The sequence below is a fragment of the Cotesia typhae genome, unplaced genomic scaffold, assembly GCF_013202065.1.
Source record: "Cotesia typhae breed Kobodo isofemale line unplaced genomic scaffold, CoteBio_Ctyphae contig_27, whole genome shotgun sequence".
Classification (NCBI taxonomy): Eukaryota; Metazoa; Arthropoda; class Insecta; order Hymenoptera; family Braconidae; genus Cotesia; species Cotesia typhae.
This window is the reverse complement of record NW_027423733.1, coordinates 3254118-3270991: the sequence shown is the minus strand read 5'-3', so window position 1 is coordinate 3270991 and position 16874 is coordinate 3254118. Positions and strand designations below refer to the sequence as shown.

The window sequence follows — 16874 nt, the reverse complement described above, 5'->3', positions numbered from 1 at the left end:
TTATAGTCATGAACTATAAGCAGCATAACGTTGAGTAAGTCCTGGCGCCCATAGTGTAAATTCTACTGGTGCAGCGATAGTATGAAAAACCATAATGCAATTTTAACTTTTTTGTTTAGTTATTATAACTTTATTCAATTAAAATTTTCCACACTGTAGTGACTACACCACACTCACTTTTCATTCACATGGTCACTTTGATAATTATAGCTTCTGCAGACACCGAGATATTAAATTACTTAGCAGATTTATGGGGACTAATATTACAAATTTGGTTACAAGTTAGAGATTAACTATGCGTTTAGTTTCGGGATATTGAGAGAAACTTAATTGCTGTGCTGTGGAATCGACATAGTTGTAAGTTAACCTTATCTTATTCCTATCAACTGATTTCAATACTAGCTATTTCCATGACAAAAAAACTCTCCTTCCATTTCACATTAATTATTTAGATTAATAGGGTAGTATATTTTAGCAAGCTCGATTTATTGTTGTTAGATTATAATAGATCGATGAACTTTGATATTGATGAGGTCATGTTAATGCATTCATTCACATATTGCACGATTGATAATGTAACCCGTGAAAGAATTTTCAGATTTGGCCTCTGATATCGGTTGGTCTGGTCATGCATGATCATATCAGGCTCAGCATGAAAGAGAAAAATAAATTTTTATATAATATTCATATTTTAGAAACTTAATACGTAAAAATCATTTTATGCTAAATTGAAGTTAATCTGCTTGTTGGTTCAACCAAAAATCAGTGACGGATTTTTAGAAAAATGCAAAAATATTTTTTTTTTTTAACAATTTTTACAATTCAGTAATTATATGCTATCTGTTTAAAATTTTGTATACAACTTACAATGAAAAAGCTACCTAAAGGCATATTAGACCATTTAAGGCATTTTATGTGGCGCCGTAACAAAAAAACCTTAGACAAAACAACCGCGACAAAATAACCGAAGAACAAAGTAACCGCAGACAAAATAACCGTGGATAAATAACCGAACGACAAAATAACCATGGACAAAATATCCAGAATATAAGATTTTATAATTTATCTCTGAAAATAATTTTTAAATTTAAATTATATTTTTGTGTGTGTTTATTCGATATTAAACCAACATAAATGCGGGTCATCGTGTTGCGCCCTTTTAACATGGTTTTTGTGTGTTTATTCGAAAATAGGCTATTAAACGAACCTTGTTATTTAGATGTGCCCTTTTTTCATGGATTGTGTGTGTATGTTGATACGAAAATATTTTGATTATAATATTTGGTCGTTCGGTTATTTTATTATTTGGTTATAATGTCGTTCGGTTATTTTGTCATCCGGTTATTTTGTCGTGGTTATGTTCTCCGCGGTTATCTAGTCGCGGCACCATTTTATGTCAGATCAGAATATGTGAAAAAAATTTGCAAATCTAAATGTGCATACCTTAAGCGCTAATGTCATACGTAAGTTCATCAAACTAATGTTTCAGTAAGAAACGAGGGTTCATTTAAAACCTTAATACTCATTTTAATTTCTAAAAAATTTTATTTTAAACGTTGATAGACAAAAAAAGTTACATTTTCCAATTGTTACATCAATTATTATTCAAAACAATAATGAGCTACAGTTATTGATCCATAACTTTCTATAAGGCAGATAAAGAGATCTGCAAATAAATTGAGTTAAAAACTTAATTTTTTTGGAAGTAATTTTGTCTACCCCTCTAGAAAAAAAAATATTTTCCTTTTTGATAGTGTTTTTTCTACTATTCATCTACATTATGACTGTCAGGTACGATTCAAAATGACAAAATGTTGTATGTCCTGATATAATTATTGTTCATGTTAAGACATATGCAAATATCTAGACTTACAATGTTTAATGTGTTCTAATATGATCTGAAATATTCAAATTTTATATTACACTGTGGAAGAATATATGAGAAAATATTTTTGCAGGTAGCAAACATCCAACTTTGTGATCACATTTTTTTTCATAAATTATCTTGTCGCATAGTATTTATGCTGTTATAATTCTCTAAACCAGTGGATGTAGTAAAGTTTTATTTGGAATAAAACAATTGTGTATAGCTGAGAAATAAAAGCAAGTGGGGAGTTTTATATCTTTAAGTTGTTGTAGAACAAAGGTCAATGATTAAAAAAAATCAAACAAAAATATATACAGATATAAGAATATTATAGTGGTCGATTTGTCTTGAATTCACTGGGGAGACCAGGAAGAGAAGTCGAGTAGTCGCAAGAAAAGGTACATAAAATCCCAGAAAAAGGAACAAGTCTTGTGAAATATATTAAGAGATGCTATCGGAACGACGGCCCTGTTACCTGTGTGTACCATCCCAACCAAATTGGCTCTGCATCCCAGAAGCGACAAACTTCCTCGTATATTTTCTGATACATACACTAAAACGTTGATATATAGATATACTTTAATTTGGATACTTTACGGTTTAGTAACAAATAGTCACTTTTACAACAATTATTTTCAGTTATTTAAAGCTACTAACTTCTTTATTTATGTAATTAACATTATTATTCATTAGCATAAATATATATCCTTTTTTTTATTATAAATTTGATTAATTAATAATACTAGTTTTTTATATATAAAAAATTTACAAATATTATAATCTTATGTTCTAATATCTTCGAAATTTCAAACAATAAAATTGACATGTATATTTTCTAGATCATAAGTTCTGCAACTAATGAAAAAATAAGACATAGAATTTGCTTTAACCGCATTCATATCGACTTTAAAAACCTTAAGAAAAGATTCTCCATTTGCAAAGTGTAATGCCTTGTGCATTCGAAAGCCGTGAGGTAACGCGGTGGTGGGTCCACGAGATGTTTGATTCATCAAGCTGATAGTACGAAGAATAAGAAGGAAAATCTCAAGATCTTATCAAGTTAGCTCGCTTATTTCTCTGCGTTTGATATATCTAAGCATTCGTAGACATCGCAGACGAAGGATGATTGTAAAGTTTATCCTAATAGCCACAGCACACCTAACTGGATTATGAAAAACATTAAAGTTAGAGTTTAACGATTGAAGACATTTGTCATGCTATTATCGTAAGTACACATACCATGAGCTATTTTCGTGAAAAATTTTTCTGACATGGTCTGACATGATGTATCCATATGTATGATTTTTGACGTCATAAAATACCTTTAGATAACGTAATGTTAAAAATAGTCATCTTAGGCCGTGTACATAACTGACCATATCAGTACATATCTAGTTTTGTAAGGCTTCATATGTTTTAATACGACTTATCAGGGCTGATATAGTCGTATATGCCTGTATATTATTTTTCGTTATACTCGCTCCAAAAGTTCAACTTTTGAGCGCTGGATGGCATCCGTAAAGGGACTCTTTTCTAGAGACTCTACCATACTGTTTTTTTTTCACGGCAAAGGCCGTGAAGTTTTACCCCCTCTTTTTTTTTTTACGAACTTTTCGAGTACACCCAGACAAAATTGAAAGAGATTGTAAAAAAAAAGTCACATTCTAGTGTATTGATCAATGATTTTGAGTAAATTTTAAACAGTAACTATTGAGTGGTGCTAATTATTTCTCTGCTGGCAGTTTATTATGAAGCGAACTTAATGTTAATAAAATAACAACCACGCCCTAAATAAATAATAATAAAAAGATAATTAATATAAAATTAAATTTTTTTGCCCTTGTGAAACTTCAGAAAATTTAAATATGTCATTGTTTACCTCCTATCCCTCAAAAGTTAAACTTATAGAGCGATAATAAGAAAAAATATTGTATGTCATTCGGCCGTTTAGTGGCGATTTTGACAACGACTTTTTTTCGATATTTTCTTTAATGTTTGTGACGCGAATGTTCGAAAACGAGAATAAATTTCCGTCCTCGGCTACGCCTCGCAGTTAAAATTACGCCCGTTTCGAACCTTCCCGCCACAAACCTTAAGCTCATATCGAAATATCGTTGCTGTCAGAAAACCGCCACTTCACGGCCTTATGATATAAATATCTATTTCTACCAGAGTTAGCTTTTAAAACCTCCAAAAGATGGCGCATGACCGCTAAATCGTCTTGATACAAGAGATTTAACTTTTCGCATATTAATCACATTCTTAACTCTCTTAACGAGTTTATCTGACATTTTTGTTAGTTTCATTAATCGCTCTACTATGTTTTTTTTTTCCTTTTTTTCATAGAAAAACGTTAATTAACGTTCCCATTTCTGTAAAAAAATGAAAAATTGACCAGATCCGGCCAAATAAGTAAATTTTTTCTACGAATCACCACCAATCTTGACAAGAAACTTTGGAACTACTATGAATCTATAGATCTCACGAGTTTACCAAGATGCAATAGTTATCGTCTATAAACTAACAATATCTATATGATGTTCTGATTGTATAAAAGAAATAAAACTCATGGATAGTGGATAATGTCACAGAATAGGCGACCAATGGTGCGCGGAGAAACGGTGATTTATCTGATCGTGGGTACAAACGAGAATGGTTAGTTGGATACTAGTCACTAAGAAGCGTACACCAATGTAATTGAAAGAGACGGATAATACGATTTTGTCAGGGAGAGAGAGAGCTTAACTTTAGGGTGGAGGTCGTGGATGTAGGTCGTGCAGTAATTAGGCTCGACGCCTCTCGCGTTACGATCTCTCCAATCGCAATTGCAATATCTACTACACCTTCCTCTTATTTTCTCTGTCTCTTCCTCTTTCTTTCTCACTCTCTGTCTCTCTTTATTTTTTTGAATCACTTTTCAGATACTCCTCTTCAGTGTACAGTATTCAAACAGTACTTCAATCGTTACACTAGTAACTCTCAACTCCAGGTGGAGTTGTGTTTGCACTATGCTACCACTGATAAAGGTGCTCACCGATGCCTGAGGATGCTGGTACCCTATTCTCTTTACATTCTTTCATTTAAATCAAATCCCTCTGCCCTTTAATCTTTATACTTTTATCTCAACTGCGATACTTTTTTATGACTAGCCAGTCGACCAACGGCTGTTTGTTCAGGAAAAATTGCATTTTCCTTTACATAAATATTGTATTGCACGAGTTTTAGTAGAAGCAGTAGAGTACTTTATGAAAAGAAATAAAATTAATCAACTTGATTGTTATTTATTACATTTACAATCCCAATAAGACACATCTGTTTAGAACATTCACTTTTGGATTTTCCGAACTTGTGCATGCCTTGTGATATTAATAATTCCGAAAGTACAGTGCTCCAAACTTGTCCATGAATAATGATAAAACGTTTGGTAAATCCCAATATGCAAGCCTTAAACGCTCATACTTTCAATTTTTTGACAATTTTATACACTATAGAACAAAATTCACAAGAGAAATTATATTAATGAAATAATTAGAAATTAATGATAAAAAATTAATTTTTTTGTGATTCAATTTTTAAGTTTGTTCAAATTTTTCCGCGAGTAGTAAGGTATCCGCGGGTAATAAGGCCTAAGTGATAGCTATGCTATTTAAAATAACCACTTCTGCTAAAGACTTCTCTAGGAAAAGCGTCTAGCATAGAAATGTCGCTACAAGTTTATAGAGTCCCAATAAAACGTTCCTTGTCTTCTATATTTCATCATCCTAAATATGCTAAAGTAGCGCAGAAGAATTCTTCAAAAACGATTTGAGTAAATGGTAAACAGTTTTTAGAATTTTATATTTAATAATTAAAATCATTGTTCTAATTTTGATCAACATCTTAAAAAGTATTGTTGCTCAATTTAAGTGATGATTGATCTCTAATACCAATTTTATCAAGTATAGTATAACTATTTTCAGTATGTATAACCCGTAGGCCTTATTACCCTACCGTAGTAAAATAAGGCCTATTCGCAAGGTTTTTGAAAAAATTTAATTTTGTGTTTACTTACGGTGAAAATTACCATTACTTCATTATATTTTATGGCTAATGTATTAATTTAAAAATTAATGATACATTGAAATAATTAAATACAATATTTTCGGTTTTTTTCAAAATCTCCCTTAGCTAGGCCGTATTACCCCTAGGGTACCTTATTTACTTTTGTACGAATTGATCGTCCTTCTGCAATTAAAGTAAAACATTAAATAAAACAATAGAGGACTGTAATACTAACGGCCACCAGACTACATAACAATTTAGTATAGTATCAGCTGTTTTTAAGCTTTGTTTAAAAATAATTTATTGTATCTGGAGGAGATTAAAAAATAAATTGAGTTGAAAAATTCATATTTTGAAAAGTTATTGTGTTCACCCCTCCATGTGGAGTTGATAAATCCACACCATAAGCCATTAAAACCACTATTTTTATTTAAAAATAACAATTAATCAATTTTATTTTCCTTATTTTAATACATTTTTAACAACCATTCCATATAAATTTATGCATGTTATTGTCGGAAACGATTTAATTCGGCAAAACGTTAAAATCTTGATGTATACACCATAGTAGAACAAACCAATGCGCTCCGCGCTTAAGGCATGCAATATCTACAATACCTTAATAAATAGAATCCAAATGGTTTACTTCTGTAATCGAAAATGTAATTAGGCAGTAATTAACGAAATAAAAATAGAGCTATCAATCTGGAAGTTTAGGTTCTACAAGCAACGTAATGTTAATTCAACACTGACACTCATTACACTCTCTGGTTTCTCTAGATATTTCAACGCTCTATTGGTGGCTCAAAGCACAGTTCAATGTACATTTGGCGTTTACACGAGTAATAGAGTTGACATAAGTACATGATTTCTGCAAATTCATGCGGAGTCAGTGGCGGAGAGAGTAATGTCATCCAGTTATTGAAGTTGCATTTGATACAATCAAAGCATGGTTCAGCTTGTCTATACCTAAGCCGTCTGAATCATATTACATATTAAATGTATCAAAGTGATCCGTATCAACGCAATATATGTGCAGATTGATTGAAGCTTTGAGTGTAAAATATTTAATACATATGCTCCAAATATATCAGCTCACATAATCTAAAGTCTATTTGCCGAAGTAATGGAGAGGCTTTTATTAGCGTTTTTATGTATTGTTATCTTTGTAATATATTTGAATATAACAACATTTATGATTTCCGATAAATGTAAAAGACATTTTAAGAATCTGAAATAGCATACTACTAGCGTTGATGTAATGATTGAAATTATTCATTTTCGATTATATTGATTATTCATATCAATAGGTGTATTTTCTGATAATTTATATGGTTCATTCCATGATAAATTGACAAATAGTGGGAATGGACCCCTTTCGATTTGGACAAATTTCGGTCAGAAGTTTTCTTTTATCATATAACGAAGTTCTGCGAAAGGAAATTAAATGTAAAATTTTTTTCCAAAAAAAATGCAAATACAAAATTTTGCAATTTTTCCAGTTTTTCAATTTTGTTTCTCGTAATATCTCGAACGCTATTTTAGATACAGGAATGGCTTTTTGTTTGTTAGAAAAGGGACACTCAGGGCTATCAAAAAAAATATGAGTTAAAAAAAAATTTTGAAAGTTGCCAAATTTTGAATTTTTGAAAATCGTTACAATTGAATATGGCAGTTAAAATTTTGGCTTAATTTCCTTTGTTAAATACCTTGTACTGACCTTAAAAGATCCTGAAATTATTAGGGGGGTGTTTTTTTTTTTTTTTTTTCAAAATATCAATTTTTTTCGTTCTTTCGAATACTCGTTTACATACAAATTTCTGCACATTAATGTTTCTCAATATTAAATTTCAAATTATTTTCATGTTGATAGGAGGGTAAGTGGTGTTAACAACTTGAAGTAAAGTAAAAAAAGGACGAATAACGAATCATTTCGTGTGTTAAAGATGACTTTAAGATAATGTCCAAAAAATAAAAAAAAAGTTGAAATTAAATAATTATTTAATACTTCCACGTTAAAAAAAGTTGCAAAAAACGAAAAAAAAATTTTTTCTGGAAACTCAAAAATTCACATTTAAATAAAAAAAAAAAAAAAAACAACACCCTCCTAAAAATTTCAGGATCTTTTAAGATCAGTATTAGGTATTTAACAAAAAAAAAAAAAAAAAAAAAAAAAAAAAAAAAAATTATAAAACTGGAAAAATTGCAAAATTGTGTATTTGCATATTTTTGGAAAAAAAATTTCTTTCATTTTGTTTCCTTTTGCAGAACTTCGTTATATGATAAAAGAAAACTTCTGACCAAAATTTGTCCAAATCGAAAGAGGTCGATTCATGGAACGACCCATGTTTGTTTATTTTTGATAAATGACTTCTTATTTTTATAGATTAGTCAAGTAACAAAAATATCGAGTAAATATTAAATTGCAAACGCGACAATTAATAGCATTTTAGATGCCAATTGAAATTATAAAATTATCAATTTTCAGTTTAATTAATAACAATTCAACGCGACAAATTGAGGTTGACATATTTTATACATCTCTTTCCTAAATAATTACTAACCTACCAAAAATAAACTTAAGTTGCTAGTAATACCTGTGGAAAGTTACATTCTCAAATGACGTCACTGATTTTTTGAAACAAATTTTTGCATGCTCTATTATCGGTTAAGAATGAAGACTTTTTTTTATCAAGCCGTATCTAACAGTCATAATGTGTATATAAATAGCATTACAAGCATACTGTTATGAAGAAATGTTATCACTGAACTTCAAAGTCAAAATTTTTTTTAAATCATTTAATTACTATTTAAATATGATAAATGTCGTTATAATAGGTTACGTCGTGGATTTTGACAATCTTCATAAAGATATAAACACAATAACTTCAGAAAAAATTAATTTTTTTACTCAATTGATTTTTTACTTTCTTCATCCTACTCACAGGAAGTTGTGAACTGGAAATTGTAGCTCAATTTTATTTTGCTAAATTATAATTAATTTTTTTCTGCTGATATTTGTCGAAATTTTTTGTTGTTGGAGGAGTCATATTTAAAAATTATTCTTTAATACAACTTGAAGACCGATGATACTATATTCAATTCTTTCACTGCTGGTCGCAAGTAGTACAGGTTTTTTAAACTTCTCGCTAAGAAAATTGAAGATTTTTAAGAAATCGGGAAGTTATTGTTTTCATCCCATTTTGCAAAAATCGAGTTTTCATCAGATCTCAACGGTTTAAAGTCACAGAAAGCTTCCCTGATGACCCCCGCGAAGTTGTCACTATGCATGTATGTATGCACGTATGTGTGTATGTGAGCTGCTTATAACTTCTGAATAGCTTGACCGATTTCATAGCAGTTGGCGCTATTTGTAAGGGCTTGGCCGAACTTAGATTTTGAATTCAATTTGGACTGATTCGGACCCGTAGATTTTAAGAAATCTCAAAAAAACCATGAAAACAATTTTTTTCAAATGTGGTTTTTTTGGAATAACTTTTAAACGAATTTACTGATCGATTCCAAAAACTAATCAACTTTTACCATCAAAAAACCACGTCGATCGCCACCAAACTGGTCAAAATCCGTTGATTTGTTCGAGAGATATCGTGAACGATAGAAAACCGAAGTGTTTTTTCGGAATCACTCCGAAATTTTTAGTTTTATAAATTCAAACTTGAAGATTTTTTGTGAGGCTGAACACACTGCATCGAATGCCGCCAACCGTGTGAAAATTAGTTGATTTATTCAAAAGTTATTGCGATTTGAAAATTCAAAAAATAGTGTTCTATTAAACTTTCATCAGACTTTTGAGCTCGGAGAGCTCAAAATAACACATAAGTTGTATTTTTTAGCTTAAAGAGCTCAAAAACATCATTAGTGCAATTTTAAGCGCCTAGGTATAGAATTAGTGGGAAGTTGCAGGGATGGCCTTTAGGGTCAACCGTTTCCCTAATTTTTTTCCTTTTTTTATGATTCACGCTTTGGAACGAACGAGATACATACAATTTTTTAACTTTTAAAATGGGATACATAAAGTTCTGGTGTCTTCTTTGAAAACTGATAACATATTTTGGAAAGACGTATATGTAACGGAAGCATCAAGGTGTACTGGTACCTGAGCACTAATTGCCGGCAATTACCGGTACCTAATCAATTACGGTAACGCAATCTGCTCGTATGCTATCGGTCGAGCGGTCACGGTAATTGCTGTAACCCAATTATCCAAAATACATTTAGATTCGTTGAAAATCTTAACTGTTATAGTAACGTGTATATTTCTTCAGAATAAAAAAATACGTTGTTTATGTTATTATTGTACGTTTACCAAAATAGACTCACTTAGGTCAAAGCTTTAATATATTGATGTACTTATCACTTCATATACATTCACTCGATTCTATTTGGCTTCCAGAATTGACCGACAGACAGTGGGATTCGAATTTAAGAACCGAAAAGTGTCTTTGATGTGCAGCTAACTTGATCCATCAAGCAATCTTATAACAAAGCATCTGTATATCGAGGGTGAGAGTTAAGCTTCAACCCTCAGTCTGCAGTATACATTGAATATAGCCGGAAATATAAAATATAATAAAAAAAAAAAAAAAAGAGATAAGCAAGCACCCTTAGCCCCTTAGTGGCACGTTGATCGGTCAAGATGTTTTTTGAAGAGCTTACGTCCAAAGGGATCTTGTATTACTTGATTTACTTTTCCTCTCTTGAGATTTTTGTATTTATCTTTCATAGCATGCCTACTGGATTACTTATTTTTGGATTCTTCAAAATCTTTTCTATTTTAAAATCAATTTCATTTGTTTGTTTTAATATATTAAATAAAATGATATATAAAATTTTCATGATACAAAAACAATGATTAAACAAATTAAAGGTATTCTTTAGTTGATGAATTGGAATTTTTAGCTTCTCTCTAAGAAAATTGAAAATTTTCAAAAATCGGGAAGTTGTTATGTAGGTATGAATGTGTGTGTATGTGTGTATGGATGTAAACCTCATAACTTTTGAATGGCTTGGCCGATTTGATCGCGGTTGGTGTCATTTGAAAGGGCTTGACCAAACTTAGATTTTGAATACAATTTAGACCGATTCCGACCAGTAGATTTTGAGGAATCTTAAAAAAACTACGAAAAAAAATTTTTTCAAATCAATTTTTTTTTTAATAACTTTTAAACGACTCAATCAATCAATTCCAAAAACTAATCAGCTCTTAACATTAAAAAACCACGTCGATCGACACCAAGTCGGTCCAAATTAGTTGATTCGTTCGTGAGTTATCGTTGACGAAAGAAATCGAATAAGAGCGTTTTTTTCGAATTACACCGAAACTTTCGGTCTTATCAATTTGTGTTTAAAAATATAACATAGAATTTGAAAAATTGCGTCGAATGCCGCCACCCGCGTGAAAATCAGTTTATTCATTCAAAAGTTATTGCGGTTAGAAAATTCAAAAAATAGTGGGAAGGTAGAAGGGCTCAAAACTAGATGAAAATTATATTTTTGAGCTCTTCGAGTTCAAAAACGTAATAAGCGCAATTTTGAGCGCTTAATTACGAAAGTAGCGGGAAGTTGCAGGGATGGCCTTCAGGGTCAACCGTTTTCCTAATTTTTTTTCCATGCTTTGTTATTACATAAAGACCTAACTGAGCTTCATTTTAACAATTTAACTTGAAAGAAGAAAATTGTATCAAAACCAAAATAGTTTAGAGGTTTTCAATGAAAAATGATTGTTTATGAACATTCGAAATGAAACTTAACAGTGCTTAAAGCATGAATATTTGGATTTTACAAACTTCTGACACTAATATGAGTTATATTAGATCACTTCTACTGCTAAATTTAAAACCATTAATTCAACTGCAAACACATTCACTGTCCGTACCAAACACTGCGCATTATCTGTCTAAAACTTTAGGATTCAGCTTTCGTTAATGATTAATTACAAAAAAAGAAGAAACGTACTTAGATAAATTAAATGGTTGAATAACAAAGGCATTGAATAAGAAGTTCTTAAAGCATGCATCTTTAAAATGACCAAACAATTCTAACGCGGAAAACTAAACTTCTTTTATCTTCGATTACTCGCTAGATATTTTATTCCAAAATTTTATGTCTTCGACGTCAGCATATATATTATTCGTTCGATGCAGCATTCGTAAATTTTTACTATACAGTTTCACCTGAGACATTTCTAAACGAAATAGAGTAAATATATACTTTCGAGTATGTACGTTTGTGTTGTATAGCCTGAGACGCTTTTCACATCGTTATCGAGAATAAAATAAATAGCTACAGAGTTTAAATGCAATTGAGATTAAATTCCTCCGATAAAATACTGTTTTATATTAAATGCAGACTACTATGTATACACAGCTATTATATATCAACATATTTATGACTAAAATCGATTGTAGATTTCGTTATAACTTATAAAATACTCTACTTGTACTTGAGTTTATAAAGAATTGGTATTACAACGCTCACAAAAGTTAATGTGGAAAGTCGTTACGCGACTGAATAATTGGTAGGACGAAACGATTTACGAGCAAACCGCACCCTCTTATTATTTTCTACCCAGCGACATTGACAACGACACAGCTTCAACAACGTAAGACTTCAACAACAGAGATCCAGTCGTAATGATTTCCGTTTTAAATTCCACAAAAAATTTCTGTCTTTTGAACCTCTCTGCGGATTCAAATCATCGCTAATCATTTTCTTCTCTCTCTGTGATTAAACGAACCATTACTTATTACTCATAGAACTTTTAAGCTTCTGTTACTCAACTATACGCTTAGTTAATTTCTTTCAATTACATTCGCAGACATAATATGAATTTCATGGACGACAGTTGACAAAAATTGAATAGACATTGCGCTACTCGATGGTTATTTGCTAATTAAAAAACTAGAAGGTAATTACTAGAAAATAACTCGAGCTATTACTATCTACCCAATTACTAAACATTCGAAAGTACTGACCCACTTTTTATGGTAAAAAATGGTACGGCTCTGTTTGGACTCACGGGGTTGGAGCTATTGATTCATCTACATCGCTTTACTCGACTGGGGTACAAAATTAAAATTAAAAAAACAAAAGTGTATTCAAGGAAAAACGTTAAATACGAGAAAAATGTCGAGAACTGGTTTAAAGTAGTACAATAGAAATAAAAAGTTTTATGATATGCGAACAGTTGAATATAGAAGCTCCACGAATAAAAGCAAAACTTGGTTTATTGTTACCGGGTTTTTGTTAATATAACTATTATTTTTTCAAAAGCAACAACTTGAGCTCGGAAAATTTGAGTTGTCGTATTTGTTCACTTTGGTGATAAGAATTATTTTTTTGGATTTCTATCGACAACAGAAGAGTTAGATTTTTATCTAACTGTTGTTAGACAAAGTTGTATCTCAAATGGTAGAGTAACCGGCATGCGTTCGGAAGGTTCTGGTTTCGAATCCCAATTTGAGCTATCTGAATTTTTTCTCGCATATTCTATAAACTCACATTAAGTAGATACTCCCCACATTCCTTTCTCAATCCTTTCCTACCAAGTATCCTGTTACGTAAATGTGGAACGCTTCACGTAATAATAACCGTAACTCCTATTTTCCCGCTTCACAACATTATTTAATTTGTAAAAATACTACAACCCAGATACAATGTAATTTGAAAATTTGCGTCCGCCCAATGTTTTGTTTATTATAGACAAGCATTTTATTAGTGCTTCTGTTCTAGTGAACTAAGATAGTCTTTATGTAACGAGCGCAATATTTTTAGCATGAACTTTGAACCAATTTATACGATCCGTGCTAAAAACATCATTTTCGTCCTAGGCGGACGTATAGGGGTTTTTACGTGCAAACGACACTCAATCTGTAAATAATACGCGTACGCGCCAGTATCTACTGGGCTGTATAGAACTTTATACAGTCGAGGACAATGTCACGCAAGCCTCGTCAATCTCTGTACAGCCGAATAGCTTACGTTTCAACGGTTATTTTAAATTAAAAAGCGCACCTTTGACTAACTTCAAGACTTACATTCTTTTTTATTTAGAAGATTAGAGAATTATGGCGTCATACGCTATTTATTTATAAATTGAGTATCCCCTACACGTAAAAATCCGCATACGTCCGCCATAGGACGAAAAATTGTTTAAGCACCATGGGCAAGCCCCGCGCAAATACGGTCGAGATGATAATTATTTGCAGCAGGGATATAAAGCCTCGGCTCCATCGGGCCTCAGCCTTATATTATCCCGGGTGAAAATATTTATCACCTCGACTGTATTTGTGCGTAACTCGCCTAAGGTACATAAATAACTCACTTGCTATATTACACGGAAAAAAGACAAATAGAAAAATTACAGTATATAATGTAACGTGGCGCTTAGTGATGAAAACAGGAGAAATTAGTCTCAGATTGTAAGTATTATAAATTTGATAAGAATTGCATTATAGAATGTAATATTTACATTGAAAGCTTTGAAAATTAACATTCAAAGTTTGAATTACAAAAACATTATTTCGAACTGTAATTTTTCTAGTTTTGAATACGACAGGACAGTTATTACTATTTATAATGTAATTTTTCAAGTTTTTTTTTCCTGTGTACATAAGAAATATTTTAGTACTCTAGCTATGCAATAGAGTATTGCGCAGACGCAAGCAGGGTTAGGTTAAAATGCTCTGATATGGACGTTTTATATTGTTCCTGGAGATGAATAAAAAATTTTTTGAAATTTTATAGACAGACTCTCTTTTCATTGATTTTAGAAATTGGAAATCAAAATCTAGTTAATCCTTAAATATATCATGTATAAATATATGACCTTTCATGTATAAAAGTAAGATGAAATTTTTTAAGTAAAACTGAAGCTCTGTGCGTACGCTGTTAAACAAATAACTTGAACTCGACAGAAAATTGATTAATTTCATAAATTTTTAACTATTAATGTTACAATTACGAAAAGATTGAGTTAAGTTGAAAAATTTTTTACAGTTATAATCTTCAAAACTTAAATATCAGTTTTTTATCTTCGAAAATTGCCAACTTTTGAAAATCAATTCGGATTATCATACAAGATTAATCTAAAAAGTTCATAGTCAATTATAATTCAGTACGGAGCCTATCTATTAACTTAACTTTCTCATCCATACCTTTTTTCGGTTATTCACAAGCACTATCTGCAAAAAAGCAACGCTTATATCCACTGAAAACACAGAAGAGACGATGAGCTTCACTTGAAACTCTTAGACTTTCTATAAAGACTTCGGGGGGCTGTAAACACTTCAGATAGTGAACTACATAACAACGTGTCTCTCGTGCGTTTCAACGACCCATTGTTCTGCTCGGTCGTTTGTGTGACCTTCTCTCCAGCGACAATCTTAGTCTCTGAGATCTTTCAGATTGAATTAAATAGGAGAAAGAGCAGTAAAACTGCCTCTTTCGACTGCGTAATCGGAGGAACAAAAAATTTGAAACCATAAACTTTATTCAACAATTGCACTATTGGTTGCTTGTTGGAATCTTTAGACGGGAACGATTTGGTAATTTCATTGTGGAACAGTAAAATATTGGTGAGTATTATTTATTGAACGTATGAGTGAGTTATTGAAACACACGTGGGCTATTGGAACGAAAACATCTCCGGATTTATCGTGGATACTTGGAATGAATAAGAATTGATCAATTATTTACGCGAATAGATCTACGAAAACTGTAGTTATAGGATTTTGAGAGTAAAAATCAGTTTTCGGTGCGAGTTGCTGCAGAGTATGATGTTCAATAGTGGATTCAACATGCGTCCGTGCACTTTGTCAGTGTGTATAAAAGATGTATAGGCGGTTATATATAAACCTTCTATTCTGCCCGGATGTTGATGGGTATTTGGCTTTTCCCCGTTTCAGTAAGCAACAGATATAAAAGGAAATTGAAAATTGAAAAATGCAATTGGTAGTGCAGTGAGCTGATAGAAATAGGCCATAGATAATTTTTAAGTATTTATTCTATTATTACAGTGAGTACTTTATGCTTGATACAGCGAATAAAAGCTTATCTTTTTGGAACTCGGGTTTTTAATACAGTATATATAGTATATCTATATACTATCAATATATTATTTATATACCTGGAATGTCCATTAGTATGATTAAAAAAGTTTGTTAAATCTAAATGTGCATGCCTCAAGCCACTCGTGTTATAAGTAAATTGAATACACTAAAGTTTAAATATACACGTTTTTACTAATAAATTTAACACTATTTCCAATTTCTTAATAATTTTTTAACGTCGACGAAATAAAAAATAATCTACTGTACATTACAAAATTGTATTTTAAAAATAATTTTGATGACAAGTTAATTACAAATAATCAATTTCAATTTTTTACGGATAATATTTTTTCTATACAAATTGAACATACTCTTTTGTTACGATGTGTAAATTATTAAAATAAAAAACAATTAAAGACTATGACTATATCAGCTGTTTTAAGTTGTATTTAGAAATAAATTTTCGAATATTGCTGCTTAAGGTAGTTGGGCCTAGTAAGCAAAAATTCAAGAAATCTCCCAAACTCCGTATATGAGTATTTAAATACATAATACACACGATGTTAAAATTTAGCGATAATTTACCACGTCTAACTAAAGATAATTGCAATTGAAAATTGTCTACACTGATGAAAAAATTGACTTGACTCAAGAGCCAAACTCTTGAACCGAGAGTTCCATTTTGAAGAAATTGATTTTCTTGAGTCAAGAGAATAAATTATTGAAACAAGAAATTTTTTTGAGACCAAGAATAATTTTATTTTATATTTAAAATATTTTTTATGTATTTAAAATATTCTTAAGTCTTTATTAAAAATATTAAATTAAGATTGATCTAAAAACTAATTCATATTTGTGTAAAAATATGAATATCAATCTTAAATTCATTTTAAATC

The 16874-nt window shown here is 31.0% G+C and overlaps 1 protein-coding gene across 3 annotated transcripts in view; it reads right to left on the bottom strand.

The window, feature by feature from the left end:
- The window catches only part of Sli (slit guidance ligand), a 303228-nt gene that overhangs the window by 168984 nt on the left and 117370 nt on the right, over window positions 1-16874 (bottom strand). The window lies entirely within an intron of this gene.